Raw genomic sequence first — 17359 nt, 5'->3', positions numbered from 1 at the left:
AAGCACACCGAGATGTACCATATGTATAATGTTGGCAGCTTATACCGTTTACACCTTGTATACAGGGTATCCACAAATTATCTTCACAAAGTATGACTTAAATAACTTTAAAACTGTACTGGGCAATAAAAACTTACTGGTTTTCAACATGTGGCGAGGTAAGTGGTAAACTGTTGTTTCTTCATTTATATATGTCAGTTTGTCTAGTGGTGCGACGTCAGATGATTGCGGCCGCCATCGAATCGAATCGTCTCATGCAATCCACCTATCCGCAGTTTTTCCATCCACAAATTTACATACATTTAGGTATTAGTGAGTTGGTGTCCCAACCCACTGGAATACGACTTCATGTTGCACGTGTTCGAATTTCAGCACGACAAACGTTTCTTGTATGTCGTGGTAAACGTCACAGCTGACAGTAGACTCGCTGAGTAAGAACGGACTAATGATACAACTGTGCTGAAGGCCGCAACACACATAGACCTTGGGACTACCTTTTCCCATTTGACGTGTAACATGAAGACACACAGATTCTCATATGGGAACGTCATGACGGTTTATCTTGTCGATTAAATTAAAGGCTGACACATCAGAGAAAGACTTCTCTTCCTCGGAGACATTGTATCAGTCTTGACCAGCATATCCACTGCAAGCTTTTCGTCCTGTGGTTTGTCCTCGGCTTTAGTGTCTGAAGCAGCTGAACCTTATTCTACGTAAGGTAGTTACGTCTTATTAAACGCTTTGTACGCTGTTGATGTAGATATTCCATATCTCTCGCCGCCATATGCGCAAATTTTATTGGACTCCTTGCAAACGCCTGCCGTACCTTATCCACGCTGGTGTCTGCGACAGATGGGCGATCCGCCCTTCTCTGTGGAGCACACTTTCTGTTTCCATTAATGACGCATTAAAGTGTTATTTTATGTACAGGTCTTATTTTTCTTGTAACATTCAGTAGGCACCTGTTTCTCTTACATGTGTGTGCATTTTATTTTATTTGAATAGATCAAAATTTTCCATAAAACCTTTGTAACTCAAGAACCATTTAATGTAAAAGTAATACCAAAGAAAATCAGCCATATAAAATCAGCATGTGTATGAAACAAAACAGATATTCGAAGGTATTTTTCGCTTGTCTTGTGATTAAAGCATGGGTCTGTATATTTTTCTTACGTCTTTTTTTTTCTGCCTGCCTTAGAGAGCAGACATATATTGTTAATTCAACTGGATGTTTCCTGGATTTATTCTTAAAATTAAATATGAACGAGATGTAAAAATCCTTTTGTTATTATTCCTATCGTAAGTTTCCCCAGTGTGGATATTTACATGTTTATATATACAGTATAACCTCGTTAGTGCGAACTTGCATAAGACGAACTCGCGGTTAACGGGAAAAAAATATTGGTCCCACCAGGAATAGATTAGTTTTGATCCTATGTTTTATCGGTTAACACGAATTTCGGTTAAGGCGAATTACGAACTCTGTTTCAGTTCCTAGCGTAACTAAATTTCACTGTAACACAAGCTTCCGACCTTACAGAATTCTAAAGCGCAATTTTTTCCGAAATCAATGAAGGAAATGTAGCTACAAAGCTAATTATACTTATTGTTGACTCGTTTTTAACGTATTGTAGGTTGGTAGCCGCGATTATCACCTCAATAATCAGCGTATGCTGTACATTGTGTTTTGCCAGATTTGACAGGTGTTCTGTTAGTCGTAGCCGTATCGAGTTAGAATACTGAATAAAAACTACAGTTACAACCGGTACCGAAGCACGCGAAAATGGCAAAGAGGAAGCAGACAGCTATAAATGTACAGTTAAAGCTTAAGATTCTAGATGAGGTGGACCGTGGTGCCGAGAAAACAGCAATTGCAGAGCAGTTTGGAATACCTAAATCTACTTTATCTACGATAATTAAGAATCGAGAAAAAATTATTAACGCTGCAGCATCAGGTTCTGGAAACAAATCTAAACGACTTCGTACCGCCAAGTATGAAGGCATCGAGACGTTACTGCTAGAATGGTTTAATCATATGCGTGCATCTAACATACCTTTAACTAGCCCTGTGATTCAGTCAAAAGCAAATGATATTGGTAAAGATATGGCCATCGAAGACTTCCGTTGTTCTGCAGGTTGGTTGTATCGGTCCCAAAAGAGACATTCGATTTCATCTGTACAAATTTGTGGTGCAGCAAATAAAGTTGATGAAGAAAGTGCGAACAACTGGTTGCATGAATTCAACCGAGTGAGGGAAAAGTACGCCTCGTGTGATGTGTTTAACATGGATGAAACTGGATTTTTCTACAATCTTTTTCCAAATTACATCCTGGGGATAAAAGGTGATAAGTGTCACGGTGGAGCACGAAGCAAACAACGTGTGACTGTTGTAGTGTGCTGTAAAGCTGACGGCAGTGACAAGTTTCGTTCCTGCGTTGGCGATAAATCCGAGAAACCACGTTGTTTTAAAAACATAAATACGGACACTTTACTTTGCATTTACTCTCACCAGAGGAAAACTTGGATCGATGGCACATCATTTCGCAAGTGGCTTCTTCGTTTCAACAGGCGAAAGGTTGCTCAAAATCGACATGTTCTTCTTACATTGGACAGATGTACTGCCCATAACGTTCATGATCTGAACCTATCCAACATCAAGGTTCAGTTTTTTCCACCCAACGCCACAAGCCGCCTTCAGCCTTTGGACCAAGGCATAATCTCTCTTATAAAGAGAGCTTATCGTAACCCACTTGTAAGAGCTACAATTCGTGCTGCTGAAAACAATAGTGCAATCCCAAATTGGAATCTGCTTGACGCAATAAAAGCCATCGCAGCAGCCTGGAACTCAGTATCACCACATAATATAGGGAAGTGCTTTAACAGAGCTTGGAGGCATAGCAACACTGAAGATGTCCACGAGTTAGAAGATACCACTTCACCTGATGAGCGGACAGTTCTGCAGGACGTTGCGAACCCTGGGATTAGTTTCGAAGAATTCATTAGTGTAGACGACGATGTTGTCGTATGTGCTTCTGTGGAATCGGATGTGCAAGAAGAGCCATCAGAAGAAAGTGAATAGGAAGAGAATACAGATACAATTCAACCTACCAGTCAGGAGATGTTTACAGCCTTGGACTGTTTAGAACGGCTCACTACAACACCAGACCTCACAGCTGGGTTTACGGACGCTATCATTACACTTGGTTGTGAAATTACAAAATATTATCGTTCCCATGAACGTCAGCGAACCATGACCGAATATTTTCCAAGAAAGTAACGTACATAATTTGTGAGTACTTGTAATTTTACAATCACTTTATAGTGTTATAAGTCTACAATAACGTGACTGATAGTGTAGTGTATTACACATTAGTGTACTGCTGTACATGTATACTTATTAAAATCTGTGTTTTTCACTTAGCACGAATTTTTTTAACACGGACTCTTGATTTTTCGATCCCTTCGGATTCGTGTTAACGAAGTTTTACTATACTTGTTTTAGATCGTTTTTGGCTTAAATAGCTTAGTCGGCAGATCATTGTGAAGAGATGTAATGGCGGAACGCGCAATGCGTTCAGTCTGTTTGTTTCCGCTCTTAGCAAGTCGCGACCTTGAGATTAGATTCCGATCATTTTAATGTGGTTAGCACTTATTGTGTCCAAGAAATTATTGTGTATGATTCGGTCATTCGCCTCTGAGCAATGATTCCGTCAGGCTTCCATCCCATCAGATGGCCACCACACTAAACAATATTAACAGATGGTGGTTGTCATAAACCGGGTCAGGTATTTGTTAAGGTGCGTTTAACCTGTGCACCTTGCGCCTTGTCCCCGTGCAGCTGTAGCTTGCCGCACACGGAAGTGGAGGCGCCCATTGTGAACACAGGTGTGAATGCAAACATTCGCAGGCACACGTTGAGCAGCAGACATGCACTTAACCACTCGCGTGTCTCTACTTGTATTTGCGGTAAGCTACAGCCGCACGGCGACTACTGGAAAGGCACACAGGTGCAAACGCACCTTTAGTAATATATGTACATCTTTTGCCGGGCATACTACGTGCTCTCATCAAGCACGACAGCGGAGCTTCATTGAGACCACGTTAACACAATCTAAATGACATGTTGCTATGCCTCCCTCTGTGGTGTTATTATGGAAGATTTTAATTTATTTCAAATACTAAGATATTAAACTGAACGCCGCTATTACGAACTTCACGTTCAGTCTTTAAAGGCACATCTGCGGAAGAGCTTAATTTACGTACGAAATATTTGGCACGTAATAGTAAATAAATAAAGTATTAATTAAAAATTGAGTACTAAGCACGGTTGTGTCGACTGTAAGATGCAAGCGCAGAAACGAATGTAGAATTACGTCCCTCAGTTATTTTTGTAAAGGGGACGGCATCTTTCCTTTTTTTTTATAGGGCACACCGCCATTATTTTTTATATTTTGCGGAGACGGAATCGTACGAGGCGCACTCGCTTATTGTTGCATACTGCAACTGATTTAATGTACGTCTTATTATTAATTTATTGTTTATGTGTGATAATTGAACATAGTGTCATTATTTAATTTTTTTTTCATTTTATGTTAAAAGTCATCCGTAGCTATACTGCGTCTTGACATCGCGGAAGGTTCCTTGTTCATTAAGAGCACATAAATAGTCCGGTACGAACCATTTGCATGGTGAGCAAATGTTTTCGAAGTCTGATAAAAGAAGTTTTCATTTGAAGAGATATCCACAATCGAATAAAAGAATCAGAAAGGACCTTACAGAGAAATCCATTGTCAAGCGCGCCTAACAAAAGTCATGTATTTACAAATATTATTTATATAAGAAATTACTTACTACTGTAATAAGTTGGCTCACTCCCTAGCATTTATCCATGCACGATCAAGTCAGAATTAATAATAAAAGATTTAAAAGTCCAAGTTATAACTAAATTTCCATAGCAGAGTAACGCATCAGCAGGCCAAGCCCGAATAATTGGTCGAGACGATGGTTCCCTTCCATAGTCTGTCCGAAAGTCTCATTGCACTTGGATAGCGAACTTTGTCTCTATGAACCACTGTGGCCTCCATACTTTTAATCAGATCTGTGGCAACTGGAAAGTAAACCAGTTGGAATTATGTGCTACAGTTTTAAAGCAGCTCGTGGTCTCGCGGTACCGTTCTCGATTCCCTAACACGAGGTCCCGGGTTCGATTCCCGGAGGGGCAGCGATTTTCACCTGCCTAGAGATGATTGATTGTTGTCTCGTAGGAAGACAATGGCAAACCACCTCCTATAGGACCTTGCCTAGTTCGCCGGTGCGGGTCTCCTGCATCGTCCCCTACGCTCTATTACGCAGTTTTAAAGTTATTCAAGTCTGAAGTTGTAAAGATAAATTTACAGAGGCAGAGTATATTCTTCTCTTAACAGCATTACTTTCCCTTCTGGCCACTTCGTCACTCACGCAACTCAAGTGAGTTCGAGCTCAAAAATTCAGACGAACGCTCTCTATGGTGCATGCGCCGAAACAGAGAACACACACTTCTTTCTATGGTTCGCTGTACGATCGACAACCGGCGGGAGACTAGCGAACACCTGCGAGTGTGAATCGGAACACAAACGAATGTCGTTTGCTAGTACTGACTTGCAATTTGGACCAGAGAGAAATCTCCCTCCTTCCGACATGACCTGGGCTTTTACACCGCACCAGCGTTTGGTAGGTGAGCTTGTGCGTATTCCTGCGTATTGTGTAGGCGGCGCTCTGTCGGCCAGAATAGCCTGTATGCTAACGCCACTTCCGGTCGACGCCGGCGTCCGATTGATATGCAGTCTAACGCGGCGCCACGTGAGCTGTGAGCTCTAAGAGGCCACAAGTTTCCCAGTATTCGGCCCTGTCTGCGACTATAGTGCGCGCTACATATCAACGGGCGTTTCCGCGGGGTGCCGTAGAAACTGGCCATTATAAAAAATATAATCTTGCCCACGTGGCAATCGGACAGTCCCTTCAAGTTATCGTCATTGTGGTCTTCAGTTCGAGAACTGGTATGATGCGATTCTGTGCGACAGTCTATCCTGTCATACGCCTCTTCTTTTCTACGCAACTACTGCGGCCTACACCTATTTGAATTTGTTTATTGTATTCAAGCCTTCCTCTCCCTCTACACTTTTTACCTCTAACACTTCATTACCAAATTTACGAATCTTTGATACCTTAAAATGTCTCCTATCCACTAATTTCTTCTTTTAGTCCAAATGTAAGGGACTAAAATCCATGGAGAAGAAATAAAAACTTTGATGTTCGCCGATGACATTGTAATTCTGTCAGAGACAGCAAAGGACTTGGAAGAGCAGTTGAACGGAATGGACAGCGACTGGAAAGGAGGGCACAAGATGAACATGAATAAAAGCAAAACGAGGATAATGGAATGTAGTCGATTTAAGTCGAGTGACGCAAAGGGAATTAGATTAGGAAATGAGACACTTAAAGTAGTAAAGGAGTTTTGCTATTTGGGGAGCAAATTAACTGATGATCGTCGAAGTAGAGAGCATATAAAATGTAAACTGGCAATGGCAAGGAAAGCGTTTCTGAAGAAGAGAAATTTGTTAACATCGAGTATAAATTTAAGTGTCAGGAATTCGTTTCTGAAAGTATTTGTATGGATTGCAGCCATGTATGGAAGTGCAACATGGACGATAAATAGTATGGACAAAAAGAGAATAGGAGCTTTCGAAATGTGGTGCTACAGAAGAATGCTGAAGATTAGATGGGTAGATCGCATAACTAATGAGGAGGTATTGAATAGAATTGGGGAGGAGATGAGTTTGTGGCACAACTTGACTAGAAGAAGGGATCGTTTGGTAGGACATGTTCTGAGGCATCAAGGGATCACCAATTTAGTATTGGAGGGCAGTGTGGAGGGTAAAAATTGTAGAGGGAGACCAAAAGATGAATACACTAAGCAGATTCAAAAGGATGTGGGGTGCAGTAGGTACCAGAAGATGAAAAATCTTGCACAAGATGGAGAGCTGCATCAAACCAGTCTCAAGACGGAAGACCACAACAACAACAGCCAAAATGTGGCACAAATTTCTTTTCTTCCTAATTCGATTCACCACCTTTACATTAGTTATGCCATCAACCAATCCAATCTTCAGCGTTCTTCTGTAACACCACATCTACATCTACATTTACTCTGTATTTCACAATTAAATGCGTGGCAGAGAGTTCATCGAACCACCTTCAGCCTATTCCTCTACAGTTCCACTCCATAACAGCGCGCAGAAATAACGACCTCTTAAATCTTCCTGTGCAAGCTTATTTTGTCATGATGATCATTTTTCGCTATGCAGATAGGAGCCAACATAATATTTTAGCATTCGAAGGAGAAAGTTGGTGACTGAAATTTCACGAGAAGGTTCTGCCTCAACGAAAAAATCCTTTGTTCTAATGACTGCTACCGTAATTCACGCATCATGTCCTTTGCACTCTCCTCCCTATTTCGCGATAATACAGAACAAAGACGATTCTGTTCTCATCTTCTCTGAACTGATTATCGACTTTCCCTTTTCATGAAAGGCTGCAGTCCAGACATGTACAGGATGGTCCATTGATTGTGACCGGGGAAAATATCTCACGAAATAAGCGTCAAACGAAAAAACTACAAAGAACGAAACTTGTCTAGCTTGAAGGGGGAAACCAGATGGCGCTATGGTTGGCTCGCTAGACGGCGCTGCCATAGATCAAACGGATATCAACTGCATTAAAAAAAATAGGAATCCCCATTTTTATTACATAGTCGTGTAGTATATAAAAAAATGAATGTTTTGGTTGGACAACTTTTTTCGCTTTATGACAGATGGCGCTGTAATATCCTGAGGAAGTATCGAGGGGACTATAGCATTGGTGTACATGTTCTTCAGTATACTGTCATACTTTTGGTCAATTCAGTGTCTCTCAGGTATTATGGTGCGTAAGCACACTGGGCAAAGAAAATATCAGTCACCTCCAGGTGAAATCGCATTAATGCCGTGTAACTCCTTTTCTAGCCTTAATAAAGGCGTCAGTTCGACGAGAATGAGACTCAACAAGTTTCTTTAGTATGCCGTATTCAACTGACGCTGCTCACTGATGATTAGAGATCACAGAGCTACAAAACTGCGAGGATGCTTATTCTTGCATTTCACTTGCTCTTCCAAGTAGTACCTTACATTTTATGTGAGCTTAAGCGACAATGATTCAGTGGGTCACTTGAGGTGTCATAGTACTCGTCACACTAGGAACGCATTTTTGAAGCTCTGCGAACAGAGATGTTGTCATCTTAGAAGATGGGACACTCCACTGCATAGTCATCATGAATATATAGAAGAGGGCTGAGTTAAACACCTTGGTTCATACTCGAGGCAATCTGGATGAGTGGACCCAAGTTAGAGTATGAAGCACCACCTCACCTCCCCCAACAAAAAACTTCGCAGAAACTCTTCCAGCCTGATCAACACCATCAAGAAATCGCGGACCTAACGCCTCACTGAGCCGTTGATGCATTGCATCGTTTGGAACTTGCTAAAATGACGGCTTGTCGGACCACACTAAATGCCTACAGTCAGCTACAGTACTGTTTCTGTGTTGATGGGCCCAATGGAGACGTGCAGACTTATGTGTCGCTATGGGCAGTGACCTTTTGCGAGACACCTGATTCCAAATGTTTGTTGCATTCAGTCCCCTTTGCTATGTTTGTACGGTGACTGGTACAGAAGCACCGGGAATCATTGGCAACAACAGTTCCAGTTGGGTTTGAAAATGTCACCTACAAGACTTGATCTCGACTCTGGACCCTGTCGGTTAAAAGCTTCTTATTCTCAGTTGTTCCTACGGCATGTTACATGTAACTTATACGAGTTGTATGCCATTCCGATTGAACGTGCCAGAAATTATGCAGCGATAAAGCAAAAAATCGGGCAACTTCATTCAGTCTGCGATAATACCATTATCATCATCATTTAAGACTGATTATGCCTTTCAGCATTCAGTCTGGAGCATAGCCCCCCTTATAAAATTCCTCCATGATCCCCTATTCAGTGCTAACATTGATGCCTTTTCTGATGTTAAACCTATTACATCAAAATCATTCTTAACCGAATCCAGGTACCTTCTCCTTGGTCTGCCCCGACTCCTCCTACCCTCTACTGCTGAACCCATGAGTCTCTTGAGTAACCTTGCTTCTCCCATGCGTGTAACATGACCCCACCATCTAATCCTGTTCGGCCTTGACTGCTACATGTATAGAGTTCATTCCCAGTTTTTCTTTGATTTCCTTATTGTGGACACCCTCCTGCCATTGTTCCCATCTACTAGTACCTGCAATCATCCTAGCTACTTTCATATCCGTAACCTCAACCTTGTTGATAAGGTAAACTGAATCCACCCAGCTTTCGCTCCCAAAGAACAAAGTTGGTCGAAAGATTGAACGGTGCACAGATAACTTAGTCTTGGTACTCACTTCCTTCCTGCAGAAGAGAGTAGATCGTAGCTGAGCGCTCACTGCATTAGCTTTGCTACACCTCATTCCAGTTCTTTCACTATGTTGCCATCCTGTGAGAATATGCATCCTAAGTACTTGAAACCGTCCACCTGTTCTAACTTTGTTCCTCCTATTTGGCACTGAATCCGTTTATATCTCTTTCCCACTGACATTACTTTCGTTTTGGAGATGCTTATCTTCATATCATAGTCCTTACATTTCTGATCTAGCTCTGAAATATTACTTTGCAAACTTTCAATCGAATCTGCCATCACAACTAAGTCATCCGCATATGCAAGACTGCTTATTTTGTGTTCACATATCTTAATCTCACCGAGCCAGTCTATTGTTTTCAACATATAATCCATAAATAATATGAACAACAGTGGAGACAGGTTGCAGCCTTGTCTTACCCCTCAAACTACTCTGAACCATGAACTCAATTTACTGTCAACTCTAACTGCTGCCTGACTATCCATGTAAAGACCTTTAATTGCTTGCAAAAGTTTGCCTCCTATTCCATAATCTCATAGAACAGACAATAACTTCCTCCTAGGAACCCGGTCATATGCCTTTTCTAGATCTATAAAGCATAGATACAATTCCTTGTTCCACTCATAACACTTCTCCATTATTTGCCGTAAGCTAAAGATATGGTCCTGACAACCTCTAAGAGGCCTAAACCCACACTGATTTTCATCCAATTGATCCTCAACAAATACTCGCACTTTCGTTTCAACAGTACCTGAAAAGATTTTACCCACAACGCTGGTTAAAGAGATACCTCTGTAGCTGTTACAATCTTTTCTGTTTCCATGTTTAAAGATTGGTGTGATTACTGCTTTTGTCCAGTTTGATGGAACCTGTCCCGACTCCCAGGCCATTTCAATTATCCTGTGTAGCCATTAAAGACCTGACATTCCACTGTATTTGATGAGTTCCGACTTAATTTCATCCACCACAGCTGCTTTATTGCACTGCAATCTACTGACCATTTTCTCCACTTCCTCAAATGTGATCCTATTTCCATCATTATTCCTATCCCATTCTACCTCGAAATTTGAAACATTACTGATCGCATTTTCAGCTACATTGAACAACTATTCAAAATATTCTCTCCATCTGCCCAAGGCATCCACAGGATTCACCAGCAGTTTTCCTGACCTGTCTAAAAAAAAAAAAAACTTGTCATTTCCTTCTTACCTCCCTTTCGAAGACTGCTAATTACACTCCAGAATGGTTTTCGAGCAGCTTGGCCCATAGTCTGCGATAATATTGGTGTCTAAAATACGGTAGCTCCTTTCTGCCTCTCTGTCACATCTCCACATAGACCCATCATACTGCGCTGTTACCATACAACCAACTGGCACATTAACATCACTTCAGTGCCATGACTTACGTCAGCAGTGGAGGATCTCATGTCCTCCTGGTGCACTTGTACACCATCTGCTATGCTCTGAAGCAACAAGTCTGCTCTTCTGAGGGGCTCACTATTATGTTCTTCAATGAGCGTATTTTATTGAAAGTGAGTGAAAATCTTTCTCAGACTCTATGAATGTCAGACAAAATGGCAATTCCTACTCATTACTCCGATGCACTTATTCGTTCTGGGTCCATTTCCAGCGGCAGGTTTTCCTTTGACTGGTTAAACTACAGCGGCTTTTTTTTTATGTACCGCCTCCGTAGTGGGGCGGGCAGCTAGTGTGGTTGCCATCTGGGAGAACCCAGTTAAAATCCTATCACTGACAGCGATTTCTCTTCGCAGGAGTAGTGCAAATGGATGCATCCTCGTGCCGCCAACTGGGCAGCGGCTTGAGGGAGAAGCAATAGCTGTGTTCTCTGGGAAGCTGACACTACCAGGAGAGAAGTGTGCTGATCCAACACCCTCCACATCACATCTGAATGAAGCCAGGGCAGACGATGGGATCGTGTCCAGTAGGCGCTAAGTGGTTTGTTAGAACCAGAACTCAAAAAAATTTTTTTTCAATGGACTTGGTTGTAATTTCACTAACACCTTGAGCATCATGAAGATGAGTCAGATACGCCTACGACTTCTTATGTTTTGTCTTGTTTTTGGTGACAGAACAAGTATAGAATCGTTCCAATTCTGTGGATTGTTTACTCTGTAGATTGTCTGTAAACACACTGCCTAAAAAATAAAGTGCAGCACCCAAAGGCCATTGTCACATCTCAATGTAAATTCATACCTGTACACATCATTGGCAGATATGAAAACTGTCAGAGTTCCAATTCTCTATCAGAGGTAAAACAGCCACCAGAGTGCACTAGTGTGGTCTGCTTTTAGTGTTGTTGCCAGAGCTGATCACATATATAAGGTGCGTGAACAGCATCAGACGTTGAGGAATCACTGTGAAGGACAAAAATACCACATCCTCAAGCGAGGCAGCATTATCAGCACCTCAAAGAATTTAAAAAGAGCCCTATTTGTGGGTCTCCATTTGGCCAGCTGGTTGAATCATGCTATAACCAGATTTGTGGAGCCCACAGATGTGGCGGTGGCCCGTATTGGATCAGGTTAGTACATACTCATTGTATAAGTTCTGGTCAACCTCTTATAACCACCATAAGGGAGAATATCCATATTGTGCATCAAGCTCATCGAACTCCTCATCTGCGCCTGCCATCTGAGAACAAGTAAGAACTCGCTGCAACATTCTTTGTCGATTTGCACCATCACTTGGAGATTAGCAGTAGAGGAACTAGAGAGTTACAGTACTGTCATGTACACAGTTCAGCGTAGTCAGCACGTACACAACTTTCCCACTAGAGCACGCCCTGCTAAGCACAACAGTGCAGGCGCAGTGCTTGTCCGTCTCCGCACTATGAGATGGCACTGCCTTAGAGACGGGCCAAATTCTGCTTCCGCTGATCTACGTATTAATATGTAACGCAGCCAATGAGATTGCTGCTAACGTAGAACCATTTCTCCTCGTAGATCACACTCGCACAGTGATTCCTGAACATGCGAGGTATTAAATGAGTGTACAGACCTCCGATTAGTCAGTCTGCATTTGTCGGCACCAGTCTGTACCAGTCTGCATTAGTCTGTACCAGTCTATAGTCAAGTTTCAGTCTGTGCCTAATAAGATTACCATATTCCTGTACATAGCCATGAAGATAAATGTATAGACACTTTGTCAAGTATCAGAGATATGTGAGAATAAGATTAACGTACCAAGACCAAAGGAACTTCAGATTTTCAATTGTAAACAGTATCTAGAATTAAGTTACGTAATGTCTATGATTTTTATTATTTTAGTAAATGTGTGTGAAAATTAATCAAGTTCTGTTTAAAGTTGATCACCATCAATCTGCTACTCTAAGCGTGCCACGATAAGACCACGAGACATATTGCTGACACTCGCCTACTTCGTTAGAGCAACAAGTCAAATAATCTGATGGTGTGTGTACCGAAGGTCTTACAGTATGCACACGACAAGTACCATGCATTGGCTGCCATTAGCACCACATCACATAAATAGGGTATCGCAGCAGGAGCAACTTAATATAAATGCCTTGTAAGATAAGTGAGTTATCATATTACACATCATGTGTCAGGTTACACATGAGGCAGTTGGGTGAGTTATATTCATGGTCACCCTCCAGTCTCCTCCCCCCCCCCCCACCCTACACATGAACACGTATGTTGCACATTCAAGGTCATCCCCCTCCCTCCCCTACCTCTCTGGTCTAACAGGATTCAAGAACTCAACCTCCCCCCTCCTCCCTCCCAACACTTCTAATCCTAGAAGTACTTCCTGGGATGCGTCAATCGAGGTGTATACACTGTAGTGAGACGATCACGTTTGTCTGGGGTTTGCGTGGGTATGTGTCATAAACATTCATAATAAATTAATGTTATTATTATTCCAATTACATGAGTTTCATCATTCCCGGTCTGTGAGAATATCATGTTTGTTTACGATCACAGTTTGGGAATTCGTTATAAGTAATAATAGCAAATTAAATTTAATGTTATCTTAAATAGGTGAGTTTAGCGAATCAAAGTCTGTCCACTGAAGTTACAGGAGCGCTAGCACCAGAGTTACTGTATTTAAAAATAAGAAATGAAAATTACAATAATTTACGAGATAAGACACTTTTATGTTGTTCTTGTTCCTGTTCTTGTTGTTGTGGTTTTCACTCCAGAGACTGGTTTGATGCAACGCTCCATGCTACTCTATCCTGTGCAAGCTTCTTCATCTCCAAGTACCTACTGCAACCTACATCCTTCTGAAACTGTGTAGCGTATTAATGCCTTGGTCTCCCTCTACGATTCTTACCCTCAGCTCTTCCCTCCAACACTAAATTGATGATCCCTTGATGCCTCAGAACGTATACTACCAACCGATCCCTTCTTCTAGTCAAGTTGTGCCACAAATTCCCCTTCTCCCCAGTTGTATTCAATTCTTAGTTACATGATCTACCCATCTAACCTTCACAATTCTTTGGTAGCACCACATTTCGAAAGCTTCTATTCTCTTCTTGTCTAAACTATCAATCTTCCATGTTGCACTTCCAAACATGGCTACACTCTATACAAATACTTTCACAATGCACAACAGACATGAATAGATGTAAGTGATCAGAAAGGAAGCTTACCGTACTCGACACCTATCAGAGTCGTGCCTAGGCGTATCAGAGATACCATAACACTCCAACTGCACACGCCCCACACCATTACAGAGCCTCCACTAGCTTGTGCAGTCCCCTGTTGACATGCAAAGTCCACGGATTCATGAGGTTGTCTCCATACCCGTACACTTCCATCCGCTCGATACAATTTGAAACGAGACTCGTCCGACCAGGCAACATGTCTCCAGTCATCAACAATCCAATGTCGGTGTTGATGGGCCTACGTGAGGCGTAAAGCTTTGTATCGTGCAGTCATCAATTTCGTTGAATGGTTTGTACGCGGGTACTTGTTGATGGACCAGCATTGAAATGTGCAGCAATTCGCCGAAGAGTTGCACTTCTGTCACGCTGAATGATTCTCTTTAGTCGTCGTTGGTCCCATTCTTGCAGGATCTTTTTCCGGCCCCAGTGATATCGGAAATTTAAAGTTTTACCGGATTCCTCATATTCACAGTACTCTCGTGAAATGGTACTTCACTTCATCGGTACCTCTGAGATGCTGAGTTCCATCGCTCGGGCGCCGACTACTCGTATCACACCACGTTCAAACACACTTCAGTCTAGAAAAACCTGCCTTTGTAGCAGCAGTAACCGATCCACCAAGTGCTCCAGACACTTGTCTTACATAGGCGTTGCCGACCGCAGCGCAGTATTCTGCCTGTCTACATACAGGGTGTTTCAAAAATGACCGGCATATTTGAAACGGCAATAAAAAATAAACGAGCAGCGATAGAAATACACCGTTTGTTGCAATATGCTTGGGACAACAGTACATTTTCAGGCGGACAAACTTTCGAAATTACAGTAGTTACAATTTTCAACAACAGATGGCGCTGCAAGTGATGTGAAAGATATAGAAGACAACGCAGTCTGTGGGTGCGCCATTCTGTACGTCGTCTTTCTGCTGTAAGCGTGTGCTGTTCACAACGTGCAAGTGTGCTGCGGACAACATGGTTTATTCCTTTGAACAGAGGATTTTTCTGGTGTTGGAATTCCACCGTCTAGAACACAGTGTTGTTGCAACAAGACGAAGTTTTCAACGGAGGTTTAATGTAACCAAAGGACCGAAAAGCGATACAATAAAGGATCTGTTTGAAAAATTTCAACGGACTGGGAACGTGACGGATGAACGTGCTGGAAAGGTAGGGCGACCGCGTACGGCAACCACAGAGGGCAACGCGCAGCTAATGCAGCAGGTGATCCAACAGCGGCCTCGGGTTTCCGTTCGCCGTGTTGCAGCTGCGGTCCAAATGACGCCAATGTCCACGTATCGTCTCATGCGCCAGAGTTTACACCTCTATCCATACAAAATTCAAACGCGGCAACCCCTCAGCGCCGATACCATTGCTGCACGAGAGACATTCGCTAACGATATAGTGCACAGGATTTATGACGGCGATATGCATGTGGGCAGCATTTGGTTTACTGACGAAGCTTATTTTTACCTGGACGGCTTCGTCAATAAACAGAACTGGCGCATATGGGGAACCGAAAAGCCCCATGTTGCAGTCCCATCGTCCCTGCATCCTCAAAAAGTACTGGTCTGGGCCGCCATTTCTTCCAAAGGGATCATTGGCCCATTTTTCAGATCCGAAACGATTACTGCATCACGCTATCTGGACATTCTTCGTGAATTTGTGGCGGTACAAACTGCCTTAGACGTCACTGCGAACACCTCGTGGTTTATGCAAGATGGTGCCCGGCCACATCGCACGGCCGACGTCTTTAATTTCCTGAATGAATATTTCGATGATCGTGTGATTCCTTTGGGCTATCCGAAACATACAGGAGGCGGTGTGGATTGGCCTCCCTATTCGCCAGAAATGAACCCCTGTGACTTCTTTCTGTGGGGACACTTGAAAGACCAGGTGTACCGCCAGAATCCAGAAACAATTGAACAGCTGAAGCAGTACATCTCATCCGCATGTGAAGCCATTCCGCCAGACACGTTGTCAAAGGTTTCGCGTAATTTCATTCAGAGACTACGCCATATTATTGCTACGCATGGTGGATATGTGGAAAATATCGTACTATAGTGTTTCCCAGACCGCAGCGCCATCTGTTGTTGAAACTTGTAACTTCTGTAATTTCGAAAGTTTGTCTGCCTGAAAATGTACTGTTGTCCCAAGCATATTGCAACAAACGGTGTATTTCTATCGCTGCTCGTTTAGTTTGTATTGCCGTTTCAAATATACCGGTCATTTTTGAAACACCCAGTATCTCCATATGCGAATTCAGATGCCCACACTAGTTTATTTGGCGTTTCATCTGTATCACTAAATGTATCTACAAACTTATATCGTTATACGACACATAGTTCTGGAGGTATGGCGTCATAAACATAGAGATGCGTGAAAAACTTGCTTTCGCTTAAAATGAAGCGCAAATTCCTCGGACTGAATTCATCCAGTTACATAGTCAAAGTATTGAGTGACATCCAACAAACCTTCACTATAATTTCAAACCTTTTTTAAACCACTTCTCCGCCGGCCGCAGTGACCGAGCGGTACTAGGCGCCGTTACGGTCGCAGGTTCGAATCCTGTCTCGGGCATGAATGTGTTCAAATGGTTCAAATGGCTCTGAGCACTATGGGACTTAGCATCTGAGGTCATCATTCCCCTAGAACTTTGACTACTTAAACCTAACCAACCTAAGGACATCACACACATCCATGCCCAAGACAGGATTCGAACCTGCGACCGTAGCGGTCACGCGGTTCCAGACAGAAGCGCCTAGAACCGCTCACCCTCTCCGGCCTGGCCATGAATTTGTGTATGATGTCCTTAGGTTCGTTAGGTTTAAGTAGTTCTAAGTTCTAGGGGACTGATGACCTCAGATGTGAAGTCCCATAGTGCTCAGAGCCATCTGAGCCAACCAAACTAATTCTCCCTTACATGTGTAAAGTCAAATATTTATCACATTAACTCATTTGTAAGGTAATTAGACGTTTTAAGCTATTTTATATTCGAGAGTTCGATTATTTAAGGAATCGAGGGTTTACGGGTTGGGTTACTGTTTTGTACATAGTTCCGCAAAGTCAGTGGGTACACAACTTTCCCACTAGAGAGCGCCCCGCTAAGCACAACAGCGCAGGCGCAGCGCTCGTCCGTCTCCGCACTACGAGATGGTGCTGTCTTAGAGACAGACCACATTCTGCTTCCGCCGATCCACGTATTAATATGTAACGCAGC

The sequence above is a fragment of the Schistocerca gregaria genome, chromosome 5 (genome assembly GCF_023897955.1).
Source record: "Schistocerca gregaria isolate iqSchGreg1 chromosome 5, iqSchGreg1.2, whole genome shotgun sequence".
Lineage (NCBI taxonomy): Eukaryota > Metazoa > Arthropoda > Insecta > Orthoptera > Acrididae > Schistocerca > Schistocerca gregaria.
Note: the sequence above shows the minus strand (reverse complement) of the source record.